General features: G+C 36.7%; 1 protein-coding gene across 9 annotated transcripts in view; it reads right to left on the reverse strand.

The window, feature by feature from the left end:
- The window catches only part of camta1a (calmodulin binding transcription activator 1a), a 778,795-nt gene that overhangs the window by 702,801 nt on the left and 61,870 nt on the right, over nt 1-14,124 (reverse strand). The window contains exon 1 of one of the 9 annotated variants that reach the window (XM_061903170.1): nt 9,142-9,300. The exons of the other annotated variants lie outside the window; for them this stretch is intronic. The gene's annotated coding sequence lies outside the window, so the exon portion shown is untranslated. Of the gene's footprint in view, nt 1-9,141; nt 9,301-14,124 lie in introns of those variants that run through there. 9 annotated transcript variants of the gene reach the window in all.

Raw genomic sequence — 14,124 nt, forward strand, 5'->3', positions numbered from 1 at the left:
TGATCAAGGGGATGGGTCAAATGCAGAGGTTTACACAACTCATATGGAAACAGGGTTTGTAATATTGACACAGTTAGCAATAGATATGAATGGGTATGGATAAGTTAAGTTAAATTTAAAGTACCAATGATTGCACAAGGACACAACGGACGTGAATAGGATGGTAGAAGGTAGGGATTGAACCAGTAACCCTCAGATTACTGGCACAGCCACTCTACCAATTTCGCCACGCCGTCCCCCTTTAAATTCGAGTGCTCCCTCTAGTCGTGCCTATCCCTATTTTATTAGCAAGAATCATTATCCTTCTCAATGCAAACAATCCCCATATCTTAACGAGCTGAAATGAGGCACACACCGTATGGCCAACAGTTGAATTAGAGGTAGAGCATATGACACAGAGACTTCACATACAAATGTACAAGTAGGAAAATAGAAGAAACCTAAAGATTTGAAAAATCAGACTAGTCGACTTGCTCAAGGTTTAAAAGTCAGGTGCTGAGAAAAGACTAACCTGCTGTGAGCTATTACACAATGCATATGGTTTTACCCTGTATTGTAGAAATACTAATGGTTATAAAAATGAATCTGTTCACATCTTTATTTACACAGAATTGACGATTAGATGACCGATAAGTATCGGCATCGATAAAATCTTATCAATGTAAATCCCTAATCATGACATACTGTAATTACTTTCATCAAATCATTGTTTTAATGTACATGATGTTCCCTACAGTATATTGCAGGGGTAGGGAACCTATGGCTCTAGAGCCAGATGTGGCTCTTTTGATGACTGCACCTGGCTTTCAGATAAATCTTAACTGACATTGCTTAATAAGGTAAGTAATGAATAATTCCGCTGGTAATCACAGTGTCAAAAATAACGTTCAAAATATAAAACATTCTCATGCATTTTAATCCATCCATCCGGTTTCTACCGCACCTTTTCAAGAAGTCGCATTAATGGTAAGAAGAATTGTATTTATTGTAGGTTAGCTTCAGAATAACAATGTTATTAAAAAGAATAAGAAACTTATTGTACTCTAAAAATGTTGATTTTACTTAAAATGCACACATTTAGTTCTATTCAGTCTTTAAAAAATTGTTAGATGGCTCTCACGGAAATACTTTTTAAAATATTTGGCTTGTATGGCTCTCTCACCCAAAAAGGTTCCCAACCCCTGGTATATTGGAATCAACAAACAATCAGGCTAAGAAAAGATACATATTTCAAAAAACACAGTTGATGTCCTTTACCAATACATCTCAAATTTTGCATGTAGGCGATTAGAATCCAGTGTATGGCAAATAACATATGTCAAACGCTCGACAAGCATTTTATTGCTTGACATTAAAGTGAGAAATGCTGAAGTGACTTTAATCAGTCAAGGTAGCAGAAAAGCTTATACAGAGGCGGCCCACTGTTCTTCAGTGTTCAATCACTAATCTAATCTAGAAGAAACAGTAGGAAAAAAGGTGGTTATGGATAAAAATGAACAGAATATCACAACTGTTGGTTGATGTGGCAATTTCCAAGGCAGAATAAACTGCTACTTCACTTTCAACAACTGACACATTGCGGTGTACTTTCTCGGATGGTTGTAATGGCTACATAATTCTCTTAAAATTATGCTTTTATTTGGTTCAAAATCATCTGAAGCAAGTCAAGGGCAAAACTTGTCCTGAATTTGCAGAAGCAGTAGAGACAAAAAAAAAGGGTTTCAAATTGATCCTACTTCTCCTTTAGGGTTTAGCTCATACCATAAAGCAGTGGTCCCCAACCACCGGGCCGTGGCCCGATTGGTACCGGGCCGCAGAATAATTTTTTTATTTAAAAAATAAAATAAATAAAAAAAATGTATTTATTTTTTTTTTTTAATTAAACCAACATAAAAAACACAATATACACTTATAAATAGTGCACCAACCACAAAAAACTCCCTTTTTTTAATGACAAAAACGTCCCTTTTTCATGACAAAGAAGAAAAAAAAAAGAAAAAAAGAAAAAAAAAGGACACCCCCCCCCGGGCCGCGGGACAAATTATTAAGCGTTGACCGGTCCGCGGATACAAAAAGGTTGGGGACCACTGCCATAAAGGGTATGCCTGGTTTAGGATTTTCTTACGCAATAAATTACACCGCTGAGAGGGTTTTATCCAGTTAAAAAGGTAACTATTTCCGTTGTAATTATGATTGCATCCTATTCATGATAAGGTCTAAAATATGTGTGAGCGCTTCCTACCCATGGATTTTTTAACAAGCTAATTTTCTTTTGGTTGTTTAATAAGCATAATTCAGCTGGACATTTAATGGGTAGATTAAAACAACTCCACAATCTTGTGTCCCACGGTGGGCACATCTTGAGAGCAGTATGGAAATCAAACAGTCGAAAGATTGGAATAATGCTATGAGGAAAGTTCTCCCATCATATTCATTGCACATTAAAGGACATGAATTAAACCAGGAATGTTGTAATTAGGTAAACAATTTCAACTCCGAGATATGACATTTTAACTCGATGAAAACTATTTACTCAACCAAAACTAAATCTTGCCTACTGAAACCAAAAAAACTCACTCACATTGCAAGAAAGCCCATTGTTGTTGTTAATGAGCAAGCGCCATCAAAAACATTTATTGATTTATAATATGGATTGAAAACTGGTGCAATGAAATAATGATTAAAAAAGAAAAAAAATCAGATGAATCACACTTTGAAAATTTGATTAATCGTGATTTGAGTTGTGTGGTAAACCAGTGCAAATAAAGTACTAATGGATTCAAAACGAGTCAATACTGCCTTTGAAAAATAATGGTCCTTTTTTTCCATCCGTTTTCTGCCGTGTGGCGATGACGTACAGAGACGATGCGCACGATGTTGAGTGTGTCAACGCACAGACACAGGGCCGAGAGCGCAAGCAAAGAACAGTGTGAAGAAGAAGAGCAAAATAAACAATTCTGGTTAATCATGAAGCGCAATATGGAGGTATTTGATCTTCAAAACTAGCGATAAAGATGACGCTGTAAACACAGGCGCGCTGCACTGCAAGCACTTCTTTACAACATGACTTGCCAAAGGTGGCATGATTAAAGTATTACAATCTCTGCTTTAAATTTAGCTAAACAATTAAGTAACAAGCTGACAGATCGACAGGTAATATAGTTAACTAGCTCCCCTGCTGTGCACATACAGATACGTAGACGCACACACAGATGGCCTGTTGCCACTTATCAGCGCAGTTCAAATAGCCCACGTAGCGCAAACTAATGCAAGTGAATGACTAGTTTGTAAGGAATTTCTACAATTTGTGTTTTATCTTTAACAATGTGTGTTGCAACGCGCTACATGTCTAATCGGTGTACTTTTAGTCATAGTATTGTTTTGACTATTTACTGATTGTATTTCTCTTAAAGTCAGACCAGAGTGGCAATCATAATTTATGAAGCAATTAATGTCAACAAAGCTTTCTAGTTTATTTTAACCTAATTCTAGATTATGACAGACTATATATACACTTGTAAATTGTTCTTTGATGGCAATAAGAAAGGACCAAGATGTTTAATGCCTTTTGATTTTATAATTTCAAACTTTTAAAATTGTGTTGAGGGCTATAGGAAACATAATGCTTAATGTATCGTAAGATTTTCTGTCAAAATTAAGCCGATATGACCTTTTTTGTGGTCCCCTTAATATTGAAAAGTACCAAAAAGTATCGAAATACCTTTTAATACCGTCACTGGTACTAAAATATTGGCATCAGGACAACTTTAATTGTGATTAATCACAGCCAATTGTAAACATTAACGTATAAAAAAAAACTCCAATATTTTGATACAATTGCAAATGTATTGTCAGAATATTACCTCAACCATAATCACGCAACGGTGTGAAGCAGTCATTCTTATGAAAATATGCCAAAAGAAATGAGTACCAAGGGACAGCTTGGTTCCTAATATCATACCAATCAATTATACTGTATATAAATATGTATAAACACTTAATATATAAATAATCCAAGTCTACACTACATTTAAAGCTTTGTAGGCTTTTTTTTTTTTTATCTATGCACATAATTTCAGAGAATATTTAAGAGGTGTGAGACTAGGGTTGAAACTTTAATGCCTTTTGATTTGATAATTTCAACCTTTTAAAATAGTTTTGAGTGCCATAGGAAACAATTTTTAATGTATCGTGAGACATTCAGTTAAAATTAAGCCAATGACATTTTTTTGTGGTCCCCTTTATTTTGAAAAGTATCAAAACATTTATATAAATATATACAAAAACTTAACATATAAATAATGCAAGTCTACACTACCAAAATGCCCTTAACATTTGAAGCTTCATTTTTTTTAATCTTTGCAAATAAATTCAGAGAATATTTAAGATGTGAGACTAGGGTTGGTACTTTCCGATAATTTTAAAAATAAAGGGGACAACACAAAATGTCCTTATTGGCTTTATTTAAACAGAACATCTCATGATACATTAAACACATATTTCTGCACTGAAATTAAATGACAATTAGTAACAATGAACATACTGGACAACTTCTCTTTAAGTAGTAAGTAAGCTAGCTAAGAAAGCATCTGAGAGTGTATCTCTGACTGGCTCTCTTTCTCCACTGCTGCGCATTGCAACATCATAACTTTGAGCTACAGCACGATTGCAAAACCCACAAAAAATACAAACTACACAACACAATGATAAAGCCGTAACACAACTTTTAAACCACAGAAGACACGGCCAACACAAAGGAGGTGACAACGGTGCAAGTTCTCCCGGAACACAAGGAAAAGTTCTTTTGATGAGAAACAAATAAAGAGATGGACCAAGGAGAATCTGGAAATTAAGAAGTGAGGGACCAACGGCATCAACAGGGATGAGGGGGCATAAATGCTTTCACCCACCTGGGACACTGTCCGTCATTGGCGACGCAAGGGCGGAAAATAGATTCTGTATGGCCGGGTTGGTGAACTTTTATTTAGCAGGTAAATCAACTGTTAAAATGTTGGTTACTGTAGTTTTATTTAAAACTGCTTGAATGTTTAAAATGTAGGCAGAAAGTGTTTCCTCCAACCTAAAGTGTTGGTTAGATAGAACAGGAACACTGATGATGCACTCCTTAAAGGCAGAAAAAAGGTGAACGCTGGGGGGATGAGTTAACATAAAAAGGCTAATTTCAGACTGGGCTCTTGGGAAGGGGGTCCAGACTGAGGCCAAGGAAAAAAGTTGACAGCCTTAAGCACACATAGACATGTTACAAAGAAATCTGGTATACCCTACAGCCCAATGTGAGACAGGCCCTGACTTTGGCAGTATTCAAATCCATGCTGAATACACTTCCATGGAGCTGTGCATATGAGTACTGAAAGTATTATATCTACACTTTTTAAATTTAAATCCAATTAATTCACGATTACATTAATTTCCTGATGATTTTATTTGTATGGCCTTGTTGTACTTTTAGGCATTTGTAAAGCCCTTGGAATTACCTTGCATATCAATTGTGCTCTACAGGTAAACCTGTCTTGCCAATTTAGAAATAGCATACATTGTGTGATAAAAGAGATGATTCACTACATTTAAGAACAGGGCTCTGAATAACAAAAATAGGTCAGCTGCTTAAAAGGCTAAATCTTCCAGTCTACATTGTCATTGTCACAACCTTTAACGCAAAAGGCAGTGGCATCAAAGACCATTGATTTTCTAATCAAGAGCAAATGATAATGAAGGTATATCTGCCCCCTTATCTTTCTGTTTAAAATCCCCCTTACTGGATTCAATTTGACTATAGTTCTTTTTTAAGCCAAGGAGATACAAATAAACCAAAAACAAATACACCTCGGACATCAGGCAGTATTAAGGATGATTATCAAGACAAATTATCAGTCACCAGTTTTACTCGGTCAGCAAAGATTATTATTGTTATTTATTATAAGTCAACAAAACAGTAATTACGTGGATGATTACATGTCTCAACTGTCAGCAGTTGACAGATATGTCAAAACCTAATTATAAAGGTTCCTTGAAAGAAGATTTATAGTGACCTAGATATGTTCTTTGCATACAAACAAGTAGCAACGATGTTATAAAGGTTGGCCACACACTTTGGTAGCATTAATACAAGACTTACTGTACACAAAGCCAAATGACATACCCTGTGGGTGCACACTGTTAATGCCACGCAGACTTCCATGGTCAGCCTTCCTATGTATATGTTTAGCCTTTGTGTAATACTTGCTGGGGGGTGGTGGATTAATTTACGTTCCTGTGTCTGAGCTTAGTTTGGATTTAAAGTTTATATGTCCTTTGGGATGGGCCTAGGGCTGAGCTTAACAATGACACCCAAACCCCTCATCTCTATTCCAGCCACTATTTCACTCAAACTCTATTTACTTCATTCCAACTGAGACTATAAACATGTTCCTGAGGATAAGAGTCAAGGACAGATGGGCATCAACTGATGTTGCCTTTTGGGCAATACCAATCCATGCCAACATGCATTTTAAAATGTTGATATTGCCATACTGCAAAACTGATGGTTAAATAAACATCATAAAAGGCATGGATAAAAAAAAAAATGTTTGTTTATTGAATCAGATTTGTTACGGCTGTTGACGCCACATGAATTAGGTATTTATCTGCCTTGACCGGTATTTTTTTGTTTTGTTTTCATTCCAAGCCAAACAATTACTACGAAATCATTAAAGCTAAGTAAGACTGGACATTGCTTAATTAGATGTGGGCGTTGTAATGAGATTATAAATCAGAAGCATTTTTTTATTGCTAAAGTGGATTTGACATAAGTTAGAGACATAAACAAGCAGGTCATCTTTAGTTGGACTCTGATGAAAGAATGGATTATAGTAAACTAGTTTTGTATTTTTTACCCCCCGCGATCCCGAACGGGACAAGTGGTAGAAAATTGATGGATGGATTTCGATTTATGCCAACCATATGCACATACTGAATATCTATGTATGTACAAACGTATGTGTATACTGATAAATACAAATGAAGCTGTGTGTGTATATATATATATATATATATATATATATATATATATATATATATATATATATATATATATATAAATGAATAACAGGTCATTTGGCATTGCAAGAACCTTTTAAGGAACTTCCCCATTTACCCGGATAAAAAGAGTTCCCCCTGTGTTTCCACCAAAAAGTACCGGGGTAGATTTAGTTCCACAGGAAATATTTTTAGTTCTTAATAGCGGGGTGGGACTTTTGAAAAGTTCCAAAAACTTTAGCGGGGAGGGCAGTGATGTCGATCATAGATTGGTTGAATAAAGTTAGAGCCGTTCCTAAAACTTGTTTTTCTAACACAAGACTGCCATTATAGTATGCAAGAACAACTTTTATTTCTTATTACTTGTGTATTTGTATTACAACAAACTTGACAACAAAGACAAAGAAAAAAGAAAGTACATTTTGTGTGACATCTGTGTGCTGAAGAACGCTGATCAGTGGCACTATCATGCAGTGATTTTACTCAGCCGTAGACTTTAAACTATGTGCAGTTAAATGTTTCTCAATTTTTACAAACAGACGTTCTTAAAAGTATTTACAAAAAAAAAAGCTAAGTAAAGCGGTGACCTCAGCTGTTTAATACTGTGAGACTGAAATAGAGGAGACAGTACACAAGTGGAACAACGGTAAATCACATTAAAAACAATTAATTGGTTACATCTTGTAAAAGTAGTCATTGACATGCCATTTGTGTAATTATTAGCCTCAACCCGAGTGAACCGAATTTTAATGCTAACAAGCTAACACTAAATCTGATGTGTTTGTGCAGTCGCCATAAGATTAACAGATATTCTTTATATATTGTTATTTACAGCTGAGAAGGACCATAAGGACTCACTTTACCGAGAGAACCACTTTCTGACAGTTGAAGACTGGACAAAAAAGCCTCATGACTTTTTATGAACAAATTGGTACACATTCTGGTTTTTAATCATATTGTTTTGTACATCATATTGTTTGGTTTTGCTTTGTATTTCATTTATTTACACTATAGTAAAATAAATATGACCTAATAATGTTTGTTTATTTACATTGCATCAATGTAAACTAAATTATTATTTCATTTGTCGGACTGATTTGTATAAACTACACTGAACTGTAAAATACGGTGGAAACATAAACCACATACTTCTACAGGAATCTCTAGTTCCTGGAAATAGAGGTTCCAGGAACTTAAAGTTCCTGAAAATTTGATGAAAAAGGGCCGAATGTCAAATATGTTGGACAGGTTTAAGAAAAACATCAATTTTGTGCCAAACCAAAATAATAGTAAAGTATAATAACGCACTGTCATTTTTTTAAATATTACATAAAAAAAAAAAATTATAACTTGTTACCCGAATAGCTGATTTGTGTTTTCCTTTCGAGAGAGTGCAAATAAAGGAATTCATCCACAGCCTTTTTACACGCATGTTTGTGACACAGATCACTACATGGGGTATAACATGAGAAATCAACCTCCCGATCTGCTCAAGACATAACCATACCTGGAGTCTGGACTGCATGACTCACTAACTTAAGAGGATGCAGTGTCAGGGTTATCATCTGTTTGCTGGGAACCTCATTACGATCGGCACAAGCAGCTATGAGGTGACTTCAGGAAAATAATCTTTGTATTAAATCAGGGGTTTCCCAGCATTGGAACAGCTGGGCAGTCATTTTAAGACAGCTACACAAAAAGAAAATAATGTCAACACTCAGCGCTCAGTGAAGCAATATTATAGATACTTACCCGCAAGTAGTTGCAAGTTGAAAATTTAAATTAAAGTAAGATACAAACTGAGTGTGTTGTGCTTTCTACAGACTTTACTTAATTTGGGAATGATTAATCAAAGAGCACATGTTACTATCTTAGACAAAAAAAATGAATATAGCTAGTAAAAAATATGGACTTTTGTTTGGCTGATGTGAAAAACACACGTGAAGATAGAATGCAGAAACAGTTAAATGAAGCGATTTCAGAGCAATTTTCCGTAACGCAGTAGATAATTAATTCTAATGATACTTTTTATCCGTGACACCCATACCCATAAACATCAGTGCACAAACTCACTCATGTGAATGTGCTATTGAGCGTGACACTGACCTTTCTAGGGCTTGTGGACCTCTAAAGACGTGTGCGTGAAAAATACCCTGAACACTAACGCCGGCCTTTTAGTGTGCAGGACTGATTTGATATAAGCCTGACAGGGGTATTTATAGCGCTGCATAGAGCCTCACTCTCCTTTCCACACCACAAGCCCTTTCTGGCGCAGACACTATTGGCAGCCCTGCTCACTCACTGGAAAAGCCATCATGTCAGCATACTGGCAGCAGAGAGCATGTATTGCTAACAGGTTTAGGGGTCTGCAAGAAAGAGCTGAATGTAGTTCATTATGCAGTGACAATGTGCATTCAGCGTTTGATGCCTTTCTTTGCATAGCACCACGACAATCAGCAATGGAATGTAACTGTTACTTTATTCAAATGCAAACGGTAGCTTTTGCCAATGGCTGAAATCTTATAGGCTTTCACTGGCATTTATACTATAAACAATGATTTCATATTTGGTGATGCAATCTTGAGAAACATGAAACAAGTGGTCTGGAAAGTATTGTTTATGCAGAATTGGTTGATGTTTTCTTATAGGCCTTCTGAAATTATATTTTCTTATTTAAACGGGGATAGCAGGTCCATTCTATGTGTCATACTTGATCATTTCGTGATATTGCCATATTTTTGCTGAAAGGATTTAGTAGAGAACATCCACGATAAGGTTCGCAACTTTTGGTCACTAACAGACAAGCCCTGCCTTTACCAGAAGTCGCAGACGATGACGACACCCGTTGACGTCACCCGTTGACGTCACCCGTTGATGGCTCCTCACATTGTTTTTAATGGGAGCCTCCAACAAAAAGAGCTATTCGGACCGAGAAAACAACAATTTCCCCATTAAATTGAGCGAGGATGAAAGATTTGTGTTTGAGGATATTGATAGCGACGGACTAGGAACAATTAAAAAAAAATTAAAAACCAAGTTAAAAAAAAAAAATGCGATTGCATTGGGAGGGATTCAGATGTTTTTAGACACATTTACTAGGATAATTCGGGAAATCCCTTATCTTTCTATTGTGTTGCTAGTGTTTTAGTGAGTTTAACAGTACCTGATAGTCGGAGGGGTGTCTCCACGGGTGTCTTGACGCCAATGTCTCAGGGGAGTCGACGGCAGCTTTATGGACGGCGCAAACTCAGCTGATCTCCGGTAAGAAGCGACTTTTTACCACAATTTTCTCACCGAAACCTGCTGGTTGACATTCAGTCAGGATCCATGTTCGCTTGACCGCTGTGATCCATAGTAAAGTTTCACCTCCGGGAATTTTAAACAAGGAATCACCGTGTGTTTGTGTGGCTGAAGGCTTCAGCTTACCAGCTCCATCTTTCTACTTTGACTTCTCCAATATTAATTGAAAAAAATTGCAAAAGATTCAGCAACACAGATCTCCAAAATACTGTGTAATTATGCCGTTAAAGCAGACGACTTTTAGCTGTGTGTGTGCGCAGCGCTCATATTTCCTAACAGTCCGTGACGTCACGCGTACACATCATTACGCGACGTTTTCAAGAAGAAACTCCCGGGAAATTTAAAATTGCAATATAGTCAACTAAAAAGGCCGTATTGGCATGTGTTGCAATGTTAATATTTCATCATTGATATATAAACTATCAGACTGCGTGGTGGGTAGTAGTGGGTTTCAGTAGGCCTTTAAAGTGGAACTGCACGTTATTGTAATTTTGTCTATCATCCATAACGTTAATGTGAGACAGGAAAATATGTTTAATTGTTTTAAATCCTTTCTGATTTGTAAATAAATGCTTCAAAGAGTCAGCTAACAATGGAGGTAATGAGATTCGCTCTATTCCGCCTAATATGCACTCTAAAATAAATCCAAAAAACCCTTCATAAACATACACGCTGTAAGTATATACAGGTAGGGCCATAAATATTTGGACATTGACACAATTTTCATTATTCCAGCTCTGTACAACACCACAATGGATTTGAAATGAAATTTGTCCCGCGGCCCGGCGGAAGGGGGGGATTCTCTCTTTCTTTTTTTTTGTCATGAAAAAGGGAGGTTTTTTGGGATGGTGCACTAATTGTATTTTATGTTGATTTAATAATGAAAAAATAAATTAAAATAAAAAAAATTAATAAAAAATTCTTCTGCGGCCCTGTACCAATCGAGCCGGTGGTTGGGGACCACTGTTTTAAGGGACCGAATGTAATAGAAAAATTGGCAACTCAGCTGTTCAATGGACAGGTGTGTGTTATACCCTTTTTTGTATTATTTTTGCCCCAACTCTCATTTCAGTCACACATTTAGAGTGTTAGTAAAACAGCCTTCTTTCATCTCTGTAAAATCGCTAAAGTTTGTCCTATTGTGTCCACCACTGAGATCATTAGTCATGTATTCTCACGTATTGTCTCGATTACTGTAATGTATTATTTTCAGGTGTGCCTATGTTTAGCATTAAAAGTTTACAGTTCGTTCCATATGTGGCTGCTAGACTGTTGACAAGAACAAGAAAGTTTGATCACATTAAGCGTATTCTGGCTCACCTGCACAGGCTTCCTGTGCACTTAGAATGTGACTTTAAGATTTTACTACTTACGTATACAATACCAAATGGTATAGTCCCATCCTATCTTGCTGATTGTATTGGACCATTTTTTGAACGCCAGAAATCGGCGTTTAAAGAACTCCGGCTTATTAGTGATTCCAATAGCCCCAAAAAAGTCTGCAGGCTTTAGAGCGTTTTCTATCTAGGCTCCAGTACTCTGGAATGCCCTACCGGTAACCGTTAGAGATGCTATCTCAGTAGAAGCATTTAAGTCCCATCTTAAAACTCATTTGTACAAACACCGTTTCCATAATGAGTTGGGAAATTGTGTTGGATGTAAATGTAAACGGAATACAATGATAGGCAAATCATTTTTAACCCATATTCAGTTGAAAATGCTACAAAGAGAACATATTGGATGTTGAAACTGCTAAACATTTTTTATTGCAAATAAACATTAACTTTAGAATTTGATGCCGGCCACACGTGACAAAAAAGTTGGAACGGTGGCAATAAATACTGATAAAGTTGAGGAATGCTCAAACACTTTTGGGAACATCCCGCAGGTTTGCAGGCTAATTGGGAACAGGTGGGTGCCATGATTGGGTATAAAAACAGCATCCCAAAAAATGCTCGGTCTTTCGCAAGAAAGGATGGGGCGAGGTACACCCCTTTGTCCACAACTGCGTGAACAAAATAGTCAAACAGTTTAAGAACAACGTGTTTCAAAGTGCAATTGCAAGAAATTTAGGGATTTCAACATCTACGGTTCATAATATCATCAAAAGGTTCACAGAATCTGGAGAAATCACTCCACGTATGCGGCATGGCCGGAAACCAACATTGAATGACCATGACCTTTGATCCCTCAGACGGCACTGTATCAAAAACCGACATCCATCTCGAAATAATATCACCACATGGGCTCATGAACACTTCAGAAAACCACTGTCACTAAATACAGTTTGTCGCTACATCTGTAAGTGCAAGTTAAAGCTCTACTATGCAAAGCGAAAGCCATTTAGCAACAACCGCCGGCTTTTCTGGGCCCGAGATCATCTTAGATGGACTGATGCAAAGTGGAAAAGTGTTCTGTGGTCTGACAAGTACACATTTTAAATTGTTTTTGGAAACTGTGGACGTCGTGTCCCCTGGAACAAAGAGGAAAAAAAACATCCGGATTGTTCTAGGCGCAAAGTTCAAAAGCCAGTATCTGTGATGGTATGGGGGTGTATTAGCGCCCAAGGCATGACTAACCTACACATCTGTGAAGGCACCATTAATGCTAATAGGTACATACAGTTTTTGGAGCAGCATATGTTGCCATCCAAGCATTGTTATCATGGATGCTCCTGCTTATTTCAGCAAGACAATGCCAAGCCACGTGTTACAAAAGCGGGGCTTTGTAAAAAAAGAGTGCGGGTACTTTCCTGGCCCGCCTGCAGTCCACACCTGTCCCCCATCAATAATGTGTGGTGCATTATGAAGCGTAAAATACGACTGCGGAGACCCCGCACTGTAGAACGACTGATCCTCTACATAAAAGAAGAATGGGAAAGAATTCCACTTTCAAAGCTTCAACCATTAGTTTCCTGAGTTCCCAGACGTTTATTGAATGTTAAAAGAAAAGGTGATGTAACACAATGGTGAACATGCCCTTTCCCAACTACTTTGGCATGTGTTGCAGCCATGAAATCCTAAAAAAAAAAATTAAGTTTATGAGTTTGAGCATCAAAAATCTTGTCTTTGCAGTCTATTCAATTGAATATGGGTTGAAAAGGATTTGCTAATCATTGTATCCCGTTTATATTTACATCTAACACAATTTCCCAACTCATATAGAAACGGGGTTTGTATATTGTAGCCTTTAAATATACCTGGGGTGGCCACTCCATATGCATCAGTGCATGAAGTCTCTGCTCCGCGACGTGTCTACATGCAAGAGGTTCCCCTGCTGACCCCACTATGGACTGGACCCTTACATTATTAACTGTATCCACTAGGCCAGTGGTTCTCAAATGGGGGTACGCGTACCCCTGGGGGTACTTGAAAGTATGCCAAGGGGTACGTGATATTTTTTTTAAATATTCTAAAAATAGCGACAATTCAAAAATCCTTTATAAAAATATTTATTGAATAATACTTCAACAAAATATGAATGTAAGTTCATAAACTTCAAATAAATGCAACAATGCAATATTCAGTGTTGACAGCTATATAGATGTTTTGTGGACATGTTCCATATTGATGTTAAAGATTTCTTTTTTGTGAAGAAATGTTTAGAATTAAGTTCATGAATCCAGATGGATCTCTATTACAATCCCCAAAGTGGGCACTTTAAGTTGATGATTACTTCTATGTGTTGAAATCTTTATTAATAATTAAATCACTTGATTATTTTTCAACAAGTTTTTAGTTATTTTTATATCTTTTTTTCCAAATAGTTAAAGAAAGACCACTACAAATG

This window comes from Nerophis ophidion, linkage group LG06 (genome assembly GCF_033978795.1).
Source record: "Nerophis ophidion isolate RoL-2023_Sa linkage group LG06, RoL_Noph_v1.0, whole genome shotgun sequence".
In the NCBI taxonomy this organism is placed as follows: domain Eukaryota; kingdom Metazoa; phylum Chordata; class Actinopteri; order Syngnathiformes; family Syngnathidae; genus Nerophis; species Nerophis ophidion.